The sequence below is a fragment of the Halyomorpha halys genome, unplaced genomic scaffold, assembly GCF_000696795.3.
Source record: "Halyomorpha halys isolate HHAL.00 unplaced genomic scaffold, Hhal_1.1 Scaffold421.1, whole genome shotgun sequence".
Taxonomy (NCBI): Eukaryota; Metazoa; Arthropoda; class Insecta; order Hemiptera; family Pentatomidae; genus Halyomorpha; species Halyomorpha halys.
In genome coordinates this window covers 1,221,036-1,234,023 of record NW_027109834.1, presented here as the reverse complement: position 1 = coordinate 1,234,023, position 12,988 = coordinate 1,221,036, and the positions used below count along the sequence as shown (strand labels likewise).

Here is a 12,988-nt window from a genome sequence, read left to right as displayed (position 1 = left end):
CGAAACCATAGAACCTTTTTATTTTGCTGTTAAAATAAAAAATCGTTTAGGATCTACTGAGGGGGGAAACAGCTAATATAAATTATGCCGGAATACAATCGGCAAAGATCGGGTGATATCGGCTTTCCCGCACGAATCCGATGCCTCTTTTTTTTCTCCTTTAGTTATTTATAAAATTCTTTAATATTTCGCATTTATCCTTTGTTTAGTAAAACTAACTATTTAGAAGATTTTTTTAATTCTTTAATTAACTAAATACCATTTAAATCTAGATAGACAGACCTTTTGAGTTTAATCAAAATCATTAGAGCCTTATTAGAGAAATTAAAATAAAATGTGAAAAATCGATTCCGTAATGTACTTCTAATTGGCCAATTTTATGGAAAAGGTTGCTGTCATATCTCAGGCATATTCCTACCTTAAATATGTCACTTCCGTTTCGAAACACTTTTCGTCTTTGAGTTAGGCTCTTCACTCAAACAACAAAAACGCACACTCAAAACTTGGTTCTTTGGACTCGGGAAACCACAACACGTTTATTTCCATCAAAATTCGAAATTTCACACGATCGACTTATATATTCCATGCATAGGTAAGTAAAAGGAAAATGTATCCTAGTAATAAATTAAACAGTTTTCTTGTGACGAGAAGACGAAAAATCTAATAGGAAGATAACAATTAACATTTGTTATTTAATTTATTAAATTTAGTAATGCAAAAATCTGATCTTGAACAATCAGATATATATTTTTAAATTAACCTGACTTATATTTGTCTAAACTTTAATTGTTTAAATCAGCAATGGCCAACCGAAATATTTTTATTTATAAGCAGGCCACTTTGGAAATGCATCATAACTCCGCGAATCGCATTTAAAAATATATATCCCTTTATTAGATTTAAAGCTAATTTATTAGATATATCCCTTTATTAGATTTAATTATAGATGTTTTTTGGAGTGAAAAATTGAAACATAATGAATACTTAATCTAAAAAAATAAAACTAGTAATGTCTGTCATATATTAGCTAGATTATTATTTTAAAATTAATGTCAATTTTATGTATTTATGTATTTTTTTCAATACCTTATTTTGGCCATTATAAAATAAATACATTTGCAATGTGCAAGATGGCTACCCCTGTTCTTAATTGGGACGCGGTAAAGCTTTCTTAACAACATCGGAGCTCGCAGAAACTATGGGACATCAGCCAGCCAAATAAATTGAAGGCGATTAAGAAGAATGTTGAAGCATAGAGCAGCTCCAGTCGCGGCAACGTAGAGAGGAAGTTGTATTGACGGGCCTAAGAATAGGGCACACAAGGCTCACACACCTTCACTTAATTACAAAGGAGGGTCCATCCAGGAGCCAGAAATGTAACAAAAGACTTACAATAAATCATATTTTCGAAGAGTGTGTTTTCCACGCTAGAAGAATAAATGAACTGGGTATACCTTCAAATGTATCAGAGGCCTTAGGAAATGGGAAAACATATTTAAATAATTTAAATAAGATCATATATTTTCTGAAAAAACAAGGATTATTTGTAAATATGTAATATATATATATAAAGTACTCTCGAAGACTGATCTATTTGCGGAGCCTGTCCGTCTATATACACACAATCGGTCAGCTGACAGTCCGTATATATATATATATTTCCCCCCCCTTTTTGTTTTTATTTTTATCTTTTTTATTCATTTTTATTATTATTTTTTTTATTTATACACTTGAAGATTAGATAAATATATGAATAAAATAGTGGCGTTGATGGCCGGTAGGTTTTATGTCTTAATGCTTAAACAACCAACCTGGTCTGAATTGTAAGTAGTTTCAGAATCGCCCATAAATAAACTGAATTCATTAATAAATGGTTAAAAATGAATGATATTCATTTTAAATATAGGTTAACTGAGTAATAATACGTTAAATATGGACGACGGTCTAAAAGAACATCTTACAGTTGCGCTACTCTGACTCCATTGGATGTCCTATCTTTTCAACGGAAGGCGACGTACTCGTCCATCTATCTAATCGATTTTCTAAAAGCCAATAGAAGGTAAACATCGATAAGTTACAGAGAACTATCTGAGAGACCGACATAAGGGCACCAAAGCCCTCCGCAAATAAATCACAGGCTCCGGACTCCTTTATTCCTTTATCCCACCAAGCCGGACCAGCGGAAATAAAGGAGGCGGCAATTGGGCAACTTTATCGCCATAATAAAACCATATCTTTATGCAAACATTATTAACAATAAATAAGAATAGATATATGACGAAAAGACGTAACAAACTATATAATAACTAGAAAGACATTCCAGAAAAATATATAATTTCAGCTCAACATAATAACATGTAAATTGACGCTTGATAGAAGCAATAAAAAATAAAAATAAGTTTAATCGGATTTTATCAGTTTTTGTTTCATAATTACTAGATTTTGTTAAATAAAAACCATGTTAATTACATTTAACAGTTTGACATACTTTTAAAAATTGATAATAGGGAGCATGTTCCTATACAAAAGACACTCTTGATTATTTATAATATTATACTGATTTAATAATTATATATAATAAAGTTAAACTATTTAAAAATAATAAATCATGGAATTGAAAATGAAAGAAAAAAATGCACTAACAAAAGAACAAATATTTATAGAATAGATGAAGTAAATAACTTACTTAAATCCATAAATTGAGAAAGAAAAAGATATGGTAATAATAAAAATAAATAAATATTGAGATTAAACGTTAAATATTGATTAAGAGGAAGCCAAAAACTTTCTCCATTAAGCCCCATCAAAACTCAAGTTAACAATATCAGCAGACCAAAACCTATTTCCCCATCAACGTCTCGGTCTACTCCCGTGCTAAATGCTTACCATATCAAAAGCCAACTTTACAACGAAATATAGTATTTTAGAGTACTAACCACATATATTGCCGATTTTTATATATTTCCTAGTATTAAATTTTCGAAAGTCATGTTTTAGTTGAGTAACTACTGAAAAATGCTTTATTTTTTCTTAGACAGACCGTTTATTGAGAAAGGTTAAGCATATATCGTACACTCCAGGTCATAAGGGTGCAATAACCGTATAACAGAAAACAACTTAAGTATGCGACCTTAATCTTTGATATGACAATGCTTATGAAATTATTATTTTTCTCCTGACAAAAAAAAAAAAAAAATGAAAAAGGAGAATAATCCAAGGTAATCAAAATTTAACGCAGGTGAAACAGCAAGGCACAATTATGTAATTATTCGATTCTAATAAATGATGTATTTCTAATAAAAAAAATATATTTGATGGGATAAAATGTTCAACAAAGAAGGTCCTGGAGGAGGTCAAAATAGGATATTCAAATTGCACAGGAACTATTAATTTCGGTTAACTAGTAAATAGGTAATACCAAAAAAGGTTGCTTTCACATCCTAGATAGGTATATATCTAGGATGTGAAAGCAACCTTAAATATGTTATTTCGATTCGAAATGTCTCACTAATGTAAAAAACGTATAGAAAAAAATATTTATTGAAAAAATCCTTAATTACGATCACGAATTCTTACAGAAAATACGAAAACAATTTTGTTCTAGATGTTTTTTTTTCGATTTTCGATATTGTAGAAAAAAAAAAATTGAAAATTTATTTCCGATATTTCGCAAATGGGATTGGCGTGGAATCGCCCGACATGAATTCATCTAATAATTAATTAATAAGTTAAACTATTTTTTTAAATTCCTATTTAATTCAAAGTCTCATTACATTATTTAAACAGAGTTAGATAACGTAGGAAATATTAATTTTAAATACGAGAGGTGAAGGACCTTACCAAGGACTGTTTTAATCACAAATGGTTTTATTTTCCTCAGGCAATGAGAAGCTCAAATATTTCTACAGCGCCGAATAATGCTGACAAAAAATAATTGTTCAGCCTAATCGATAAAATTTTAATGATTGACAGCGGATGAGAAGAGTACCAACGGAAAACAAATAAATAAAGCAGATGTTGAGTCCTTCACCCAATGAGGAGTGTGTTACAAGGCCGATTGGTCAATAGGCTACTGGACATTGTGCAAACTGTCTTCCTATTCGTCCGCTAATGATCTTGTACTATCACCGTGCAAAGTCGTAACTCTTCCTAATCTGAGCGAGCGAGATAAGTATATCGCTGGGGGAGGTTGGTTATTCAAATCTGTTTCACCAGCTAAAAAAATTTCCAACGACTATCGAATCGGTCCGTTCGGTTCGTTAAAAAACTCTTCCATAATAAGAAGAGAAAAAAGTAAGTTATTTCAATCCAATATTTGATTACTTTAATGAAAACTGTGTCAAACTACTTTAATGAACAGGTCGAAGTCTGCCAAGTATGGTTAGAAGGAATAAAAAATGGCGGCTTTTTCAAAACATTGCAAACAATTAATTTTTCATTCGGAGCTCAATATCTTTAAAAGAACCTACAACACTAGAAAACCTAATAGACAATAATTTAAAGATCAGTAAATTTACAAAAATATGAGCCCTAATAGAACTGTTTACGTTAAATAGTTCCTGAGAAATAGTTTTTTAAAAAAGCAACAGTTCACTAAAAATAATTAGTAACATGTGTGAATTTATTTTGGGAAATCTATATGTCAGTAACATGTTCACGTACAGATATCTATTAGCACTCATATTAAAGCTAGTTTAAAGTGCTATAAAGTAGTTCATGACGTTTATCTTCGTATGAGTAGTAGTTTTCATATTTGACAAAATAAATTCGTAAAATGTTGATTTTTAGTTGTTCGGACAACCATTGTAAAAGTATACCTCAGGAACAACTAACGTAAAGATGCCTGCCAGAACTCTAATTAGAGCAAGTTAAAAATACTATAAAATAGTTAGTGACGGTTTTCTTCATTGACAAAACAAATTCACAAAATGATGATTTTTAATAGTTTCGGATATAAGTTTTGGAATTAAGAAAACCTATATCTTAGGAAGTATTAGAAGTACTGTCTGCCAGCAATCAAAATAAATTTAGTTTGATGTACTACAAAGCAGTTAGTGACACGTATCTTCTTAGTGGTAATAGTTTTTATGATATTTGCATATGGGTATGAAGTATGCATAAGAAATTTTGTCCGAACAACTATGAATCAATTTGTTTTAGCAAATATCACGAAAACTAACACATCTACGAAGATAAGTGTAATAAACTAATTTATATTTTGTTAAACTAGTTTTAATCTGAGAGCTGGCAGACATCTGAACATGTCTTATATCTTCCTGAGATATAATGTTAGATAAAACCAATAGTCTGTCCAAATAACTAAAAATCAACCTCCAGTATTTATTAGTAATAACCTTTCCAGAATTTCTAGCCTTCATCAGGGCTAAAAACGAAAATTTCATATTTATTTTATTATTGTATTAACGGTTCTTTCCGCTTACTTAGTTTTAATTTTACTCTTCTAATACAGCCTACTTGTCTTTTTATAATACATAATTCATATTTGTTAACACTATTTGTGTATCCATAATGTTAGTTATTTTATCATTCTATACATCATTTTTTCATTGGTTGTAATCTTGTTTTTTGTCCTTAGCCCTGGTGAAGGCTAGAAATTCTGGAAACGTTAATACTAATAAATAGGTTTTTAACTTATTTCTGTTCTTTGATCGCACCTCCAACCATCTCTTCATACCATATATTACATTAAACTAGCTTTAATATGAGTACTAACAGAAATCTGTAGGTTTAATAATTCTTGAGATAAAGTTTTCCCTTACTTTTCGTTATTTTGTTATGAAATATTGCTTTCTAATACACTAAATCTCGGGAACTATAGAACGTAAATAGCTCTATTAGGACTTATATTTTAGCAAGTGTACTTCACTTTAAATGGTGATCTATTATGTTTTCTAATTTTAAAATATGGAGCTCCGAAAGAAAATTTAATTTTTTTTTAACGTTTCAAAACAGGTGCCATTTTTTCCCGACTATACTTGGCAAACTCATCAATTTGGACTAGTAATTATACATAATTGTTATTAAACAAATGAAGGTGAAATAACTTACTTTTTTTCCACCGGGCTCTTGTACTAGACCGCCGTGAACTGTTTTTTACAGCTTGGACTGCTGAGTGCCAAGTATAAAACCATAAAAAAAAAATTATAAAAATTACTCAAAAATCGTCTTTCCACGGTCATATTTCATGGCATACTAAACATGTGTTATCAGCAGGAATGCCAGTAAATATTATTAAAAAAGAGAGGATTATTAACGGCTCATTATAATCTGTAAAGATAATAATAATAAACGACAAAAGTCCACTAATTCCCCTTCGAATTTCTGAAATAATAGAAATGAAATGATCCAATAGATTATAAATGTAAAAGATCTGGCGCTAGGATTATAATTGTTCCTTCAAATATTAAATAAATACTTTCTCCTTTCTCTGATCCCAATTCTAAAGAATGACTCCAAAGCGAGAGGAGCAGTCCGGCGGAGTTAATTCCAAGATAAATTTATCTTAATACAATTTATCAATTTAAAATTTCAATAATAATAGAATCAAGATGTGTCAATAACTCAGCCATTTCCTTGTAGCATACTTCAATAATAAATTAATAAAAAAATTATGAAGCTACGAAAACGATATTGGTTTTTAGCAAGCTAATATACTCAAACTAAAATTATTAATTTTATGTTTATTATTTTAATGTTGGGTGACATCTCTGTTTCAACCCGACAGCCCTGATGAAGTCGTACAAAGTGGGACGAAACATTGGTTAACAATAAGTTTTCTTTTACTATTTTGAAACCTTTATTGACCGTCACCCGGACTATCTTCCTACAATGTAGTTCATACGATCAACTATCATCTTCCAATAAAATTATTAATATTATTCTTATAATCATTCTGAAAATATTTTAGTTCCGTGGTTTGAATGTCCATAAAGTGGAACAAGATTGGTGTAGATGAAAGGATCTACAAGTAAACAGAAATGAAGGTAACTGATCAAGCAGCAAGCCATGATTTTCTGTCGGTATTACCCTCCTAGTAATTCCACTAATTTTTTCACCTAAAATTTTTAATATTCTTGATGCTACGTTTATTGTAAAGCCGTATTTGTGATTTAAAAAAATACGATTTCCTCACTGAGATTCGAGGGTATGCCAGTGGTTTCTACATTAATAAATACATAATTGGCACCATGCATAATTTAAATAAAATAAATTGAGGTAATAGTTACAATTTCGAAAAATTCACTGCCCATTTCGAGTATAAGAACCAAAATGAGAAAAGAAAATTAAGCAAATAATTAAATAAAGCTCACTATGGTTGCCTAATGCACAAGATTGTTGTTCAAAATTTAATTTAAATAAATTATGTAGATCATGGTTATTATTATGCAAAGCGCATGGTTAAGTTTCAAGGTTTGGTAACGTAATGTGAAGAAAGACGAGTTTTTAAATTAAGTATGACAACTTTGATGGAAGCTGGAGAAGAATTAAGCCTCAAAATAAATACGAAAAAAAAAAAAAGAATATTGTAATATTTAAGTAGGATAGAACAGGTTATTTCAGAAACGAAACAAGCGTCATTTGTGAAAACAGCACCTATGTCGTTTCTGAAACAAACAGTTCATTTGTGTTACTATTAAATTTCAGAATTTTAATAAATACCACAATTTATTTTACTATAATTATTTTTTTTCCTCACCAAGGGTAGGGGTAGAGAAGCTTTGTTTTCATACAGGAAATAAAAAAAATGTACTAAGGATAACCTGAGTTCTGCCATAATTGATCGAGCATTTATACGATTTCAATAAAAATTTCAGTTATAGCCAAATTCGGTGGGGCTATGAAAGAAAATCTGGCACAAAAAAAATTGTTTTCTCCTATTTTTTATTGATATATACAACAGTATTAAATAAAAATACATCTCCTAAATATGATATTAGAGTTACGATGACAAGATACAGACTGGTGGAGTACCAACACTCCAATAACATTTCTACAATAGAAGGTTTCCAGGCCATCTTCTTTTCAGACACAGTTGCAAGGTTAGCAACTAGGATTATGTGGTTATAGGAACTAGGTTTTTGTGGTTAGGGAGCTTATAATGAAAAGATTAATGATATCTGATCTGGGCTAGATCGGCTAAATATAGAACTTTAAAGTTTTTACGGATGATTTTATTTTTGACAAAGTAGGGAGGATTAAGGATTTTAAGGATACTGTATTGCAAGGATTGGATACGAGAAGAATTTAATAGTTCAGTGAAGCCTCCGAATTCCGCTGCAAATGGATTGGAACTTTAGACCACGAGCAGTTTCCTGTCTTTTTAGTCTTGAATGTTGATTCCAAGTTAGTCGTTTGTCCAGATGTAGTCCTAGGTGTAACTGTTCGATAGAGATAGCTAGAGTATTATTAAAACATACTGTAGAACAAGAAGTCATAAGTTTACGACGAAGATTAAAGGGATTTATTGGAATTTATTTTAATTCTCCAATTTTGACACTATTCTTCAGGGGTTGTGGCACTGATAGCAGCATATGGGGTTAGGACATAGTTGGAATGTGGCTTTATAAGCTGTATAAAGGATAGGACCAAGGATATTAACCTGAGCAAAAAAATCCATTTTTTAAAACATTAAAACAAAAAAAGATACATTAAAAGTTAATCATAAAACATCCAAGGTAAATAAAATAGATTTGCCGAAAAAATAAGATGAAATAAAATCTGTTATTAGGAAAATGAAATATACATAAAATAAAATAATATATAACCACTAAATAATTAACTGTAATAGATGATATTTTTTATATTTAAAAATTTCCTGAACAAATTAAATAATTACTTAATTATAGAGTACTGACAATAATGATTGAATAATTATAATTATAAAAGGCGCCGTGAGCAAAGCAGATAATCTTATCAATTATCTTCTTAATTTGGAGTTATCTTCTTAATTAACTCCTTATCGAAGCTATTAACAAGAATTAAGGAAATTAATAAAAAAAAATTTCAAAACATATTATTACATTAGGTTCATAAGTTACTTTTCTTCATATGAAGAAACAAAAATTAAAAAATAATATGGGTCTATAGCCGCATATTATTTTTAATTTTTTTATAATATGAGAATGATTTAAAAATTCCATTAAAATCACCTTCAGGAAGTGTCTCATATTTAATGTGGCAAAAGAAAACTATAATTTTTAGAATATGTTAATATAATAGACTTAAAGCTTTTAAACGACAAGACAGACAATTAAGAACATTTAATGGTTCTCGATAGAAGCTTCTTGCAAATTGGAAGATATAACTTAAGTAATTAACTACGTAAAGGAATGAGATGATTAATAATTAACTAATGTAAAATTTAATGCGAACAGAAACAATTAATTCAAATTAAATACAATTGAGAAAATTACTCACCATTGTACAGATAATCATGTTTGGTTAAAGAACATTAAATTAAAAACATTAACCAGTGTATACATGTTTGGAGATACCAGAGTTTATTAAGTACCAAAATAATTTAAAAATACACAAATTTCGCTAAAAAAATTTAGGTCAATCTGAAATGTCCGTTTAAGATAGAATAAGGATTAAAATAGATTGGAATAAATTTGAAAAAATCGCGAAATTCGTGACTTTTGGACGAATCGATTCGTCGATAGATGTTACAGTTCTGTTATAATCGACATTAACAAGTGAACTTATCTATTTAAAAGTAGGGTCCGCGATTACGATTCTTTCTGAGGTAGGAAGGGGAAAATTTTGAATTTTTAATGACTAAAAGCTATAAGTTGTTTTACAGCTTTAAACCCATTTTCAAGTATATCTCAACTGGAATTAGGTTAAAATTTGTATGGATGAAGGAGTGTTCCGCCCTTCCCCTCCTATAAGTCAGAAATGACCAGGAAGAGGGTCATTAAAAAAAAAGAACGAACCAGGTGAACATTTAATTAGCTACCGGTGATTAGCGATTGAACGAGTCACACTAGGGATATTGTAGTACTCAGATTTGACATGTAAGTTACTCGGTAATAACATTAAATTTGATGCCCTACATTTTATTTAAAAGATTTTAGCTTTAGAACATTCATTTCTATGGTTCAAACGTTTTAAAGTCACTACTTTTTCTGTAATCGATCAAGCATAATTCGTTGTTATGATTCCAACCGAATTTTCGGACAGAATGTAAGTTGTTAGGCATTTATTCTATGCATAATTAAATATTCTTTAATTAATTATATGATAAAGATTTCAGTAAGGTGCGTCGTTTATACATCCTAGGCCAGAAATCTAAAAAACCAGAATTTGGGAGTTCCTTAATCCCGTTTTGGCTTATAATTGATATTGATATTACTAATATTAGACGAACAAACTATTGGGTCCTTTCATATGAAATGTCAGTCAAACAACTTTGTGAAATCAAAAGATTTTTATTCATAATATTTACCCTCATTTTCTCCAATATATTATCAACTTTTCAATCCCAGGACTGAAAACTAAGGGTTTTGTGAAGAAATGAAGACAGAAAATGCGGCTTTGATCTGAGAATCATTTTAAGTTGTCCAAAGCTCTGAACAGATGGAAATTTGTTGGAGATAAGCCTGGCGAACAAGGTTGGTGTGGCAGAACTTCGTAATACAGCTCGTTTAATTTCTCCACTGCCTGCCATTGTCGTGTAAGAATATAAGTCCTTTCCAATTAACCAATGCAGGTTGTTTTTTTTTGACAAGTTTTTGATGCATCACTGTAGTACGTCGTCGATGTGATGGTGTAACCTCTTGAGTGAAAAAGATGAAATGAATTATTCCTGCCATTGAAACCAATAATTTCTGCAAATTTGGTTTTGGCATGTGTTCAATATTTAATCACTGACCAGACCGACGCCCGTTATCATAAACAATCCACTTTTCATCATACGTGCCGATCCTTTCGAGGATAGGCCTGTTTCTTTGCCTCGTAAACAGTGAAACGCATTTCTCATAACGCACCACCTGCTACTGGTCATTAAGTTCATGTGTTACCTGTAGATCTACCTTTTTTACTTTACCCATGTTCATTAAATGACGATAAACTGTCGATACACTTGTATTCAGTTGCTCTGCAATTCCTTTAACTGTTGTGTAAGGGTTTTCTTCTACAGTATTTTTTAGTTCATCGTCATCATTTGCTGGTGGAGATCTTCAATTAGGTTGGTTATCCATTTTTGTTACCATCCACTATTTTTTTCAAAATACCGGCAAATGTTATGTTCGTTACAATCCGGTTCTCCTTTTAGGGGCTGCTTGGGCTTCCGATTGTACAAGTTTACAATCATAAAAAAATACTCGAAAATCGGGTGTTTCCAAGGTCATATTTAATGGTATACATAACAAACTGCAAACATAAACCTAACTAACTTAAGTCCACTAATTCTACTTTGAATTTCAGAAATAATAAAAACAGTCATTTCATATTAAATGCGTAATAACTATAACTTATCAACTACTTTAATAAATATAAAGATATATTAGTGATTAAACCAAAACAATAAACAATATAAACAAAAAATTAACTATTTATAAGAAGTTACAAATTCCTATAGGAATGCAACAATAGAACCCAAGATTTATTAACGTAATATAAGCTATAAATACCTTGGAAAATGACTAAAAATGGGGTCTATCGAAAAAATCATAAAGCCAAATTAGCAACCAATAAATATACCCAAACCTATAATTATATGGTAAAAATTAATTTTTACTAAAAAATTAACTATTTTATATATCAAAAGAATTGAAGACTAATAACAAATAATATCAATTGATGTTATGGATAGTAGCAATGGGTAACTTGAGTAACAACCAAAAAAAAAAAGGTGATTGCCTCATTAAAGGTCAGGGAGTGATAATTTGGTGGTAGGTTGTAGGGACAGATATAACCAAATTTTAGAGACTAATAAAACAACCGTTTCCATGGTGCCAACGTTTTAAAACCACTCGTAAACTTATATGCTGTCAAATGAACATGTAAAAACCATTTGCAGCTTTCAAACACAAACCTCTAACTAGAATCGCAGCTCAAGTTGCCTAGGTATAGAAATACGACCTTTGTGAACTAATGTACCCTCGTCGGTAACGTTTTCCTGCTGATCACGGAGTATTCCGAACACGTATATTACCCCGTTCCGGAACCTAATCATGCTGTCACGGGGTATTCTTGACATGGAACAAACCAGTTACGTGGTCACGTACGTGATGTTAGATGCAGGGAGCTGGATCGTTATCATTATTTAAGAATCCTTCTGTTTGGATCAAGTTTGATAAATATATTTAATAGCTGAAAATAAAGAATTTATTTTTTCCACGATACAATGAAATAATGCTTCTGTAGTAAGTGTAAAGAATATTTAAATAAATATAAAAAATGGCCAAATATTATGCCTGACTCATCAAGGCGATTTATTTACGTTACTTTAACGCATTTACGAATTCTTTTGTAGTACAAACAAGAACACATTAGTATAGGAAGTATAAAGAACTTGACATACATACTTTATAAAACTAAAATACCTGTTGGATATAATCGCAGCACATCAATGACTGAAAAAGAATATTTTAGACCAAGACTAAAACGTTCATGGTTCATTCCGAGCCTATCAGGTTTACTATCCACGGCTTGTAACTACAAAATATTGTTTTTCGGTTTAATCTTTTTTTTTTTTTTTTAAATTATTTATTTAATGTAATTTACAACTGTACAAAATAATAAAATAGGTAAATATGTAGTATGTTTCATATACACTTGAAAATCTTGGGAAGGAACCACCCATTGGTGGTACTTCAAACATTAATTTAAATTGGAAGGTCTCGTGGCCATCTTCTTTTCAGACGCGTCGGAGGATTATCAGGGATTGTTAAGGATGAAAGATTAAGAATTAATGGGTTAGGATGGTTAAGGAGTTTGGAATGAAAAGACGCATATCTGTTTT

The 12,988-nt window shown here is 30.5% G+C and overlaps 1 protein-coding gene across 6 annotated transcripts in view; it reads right to left on the bottom strand.

The window, feature by feature from the left end:
- LOC106682525 (monocarboxylate transporter 9) overlaps positions 1–12,988 on the bottom strand; it is a 252,106-nt gene that overhangs the window by 83,549 nt on the left and 155,569 nt on the right. The window lies entirely within an intron of this gene.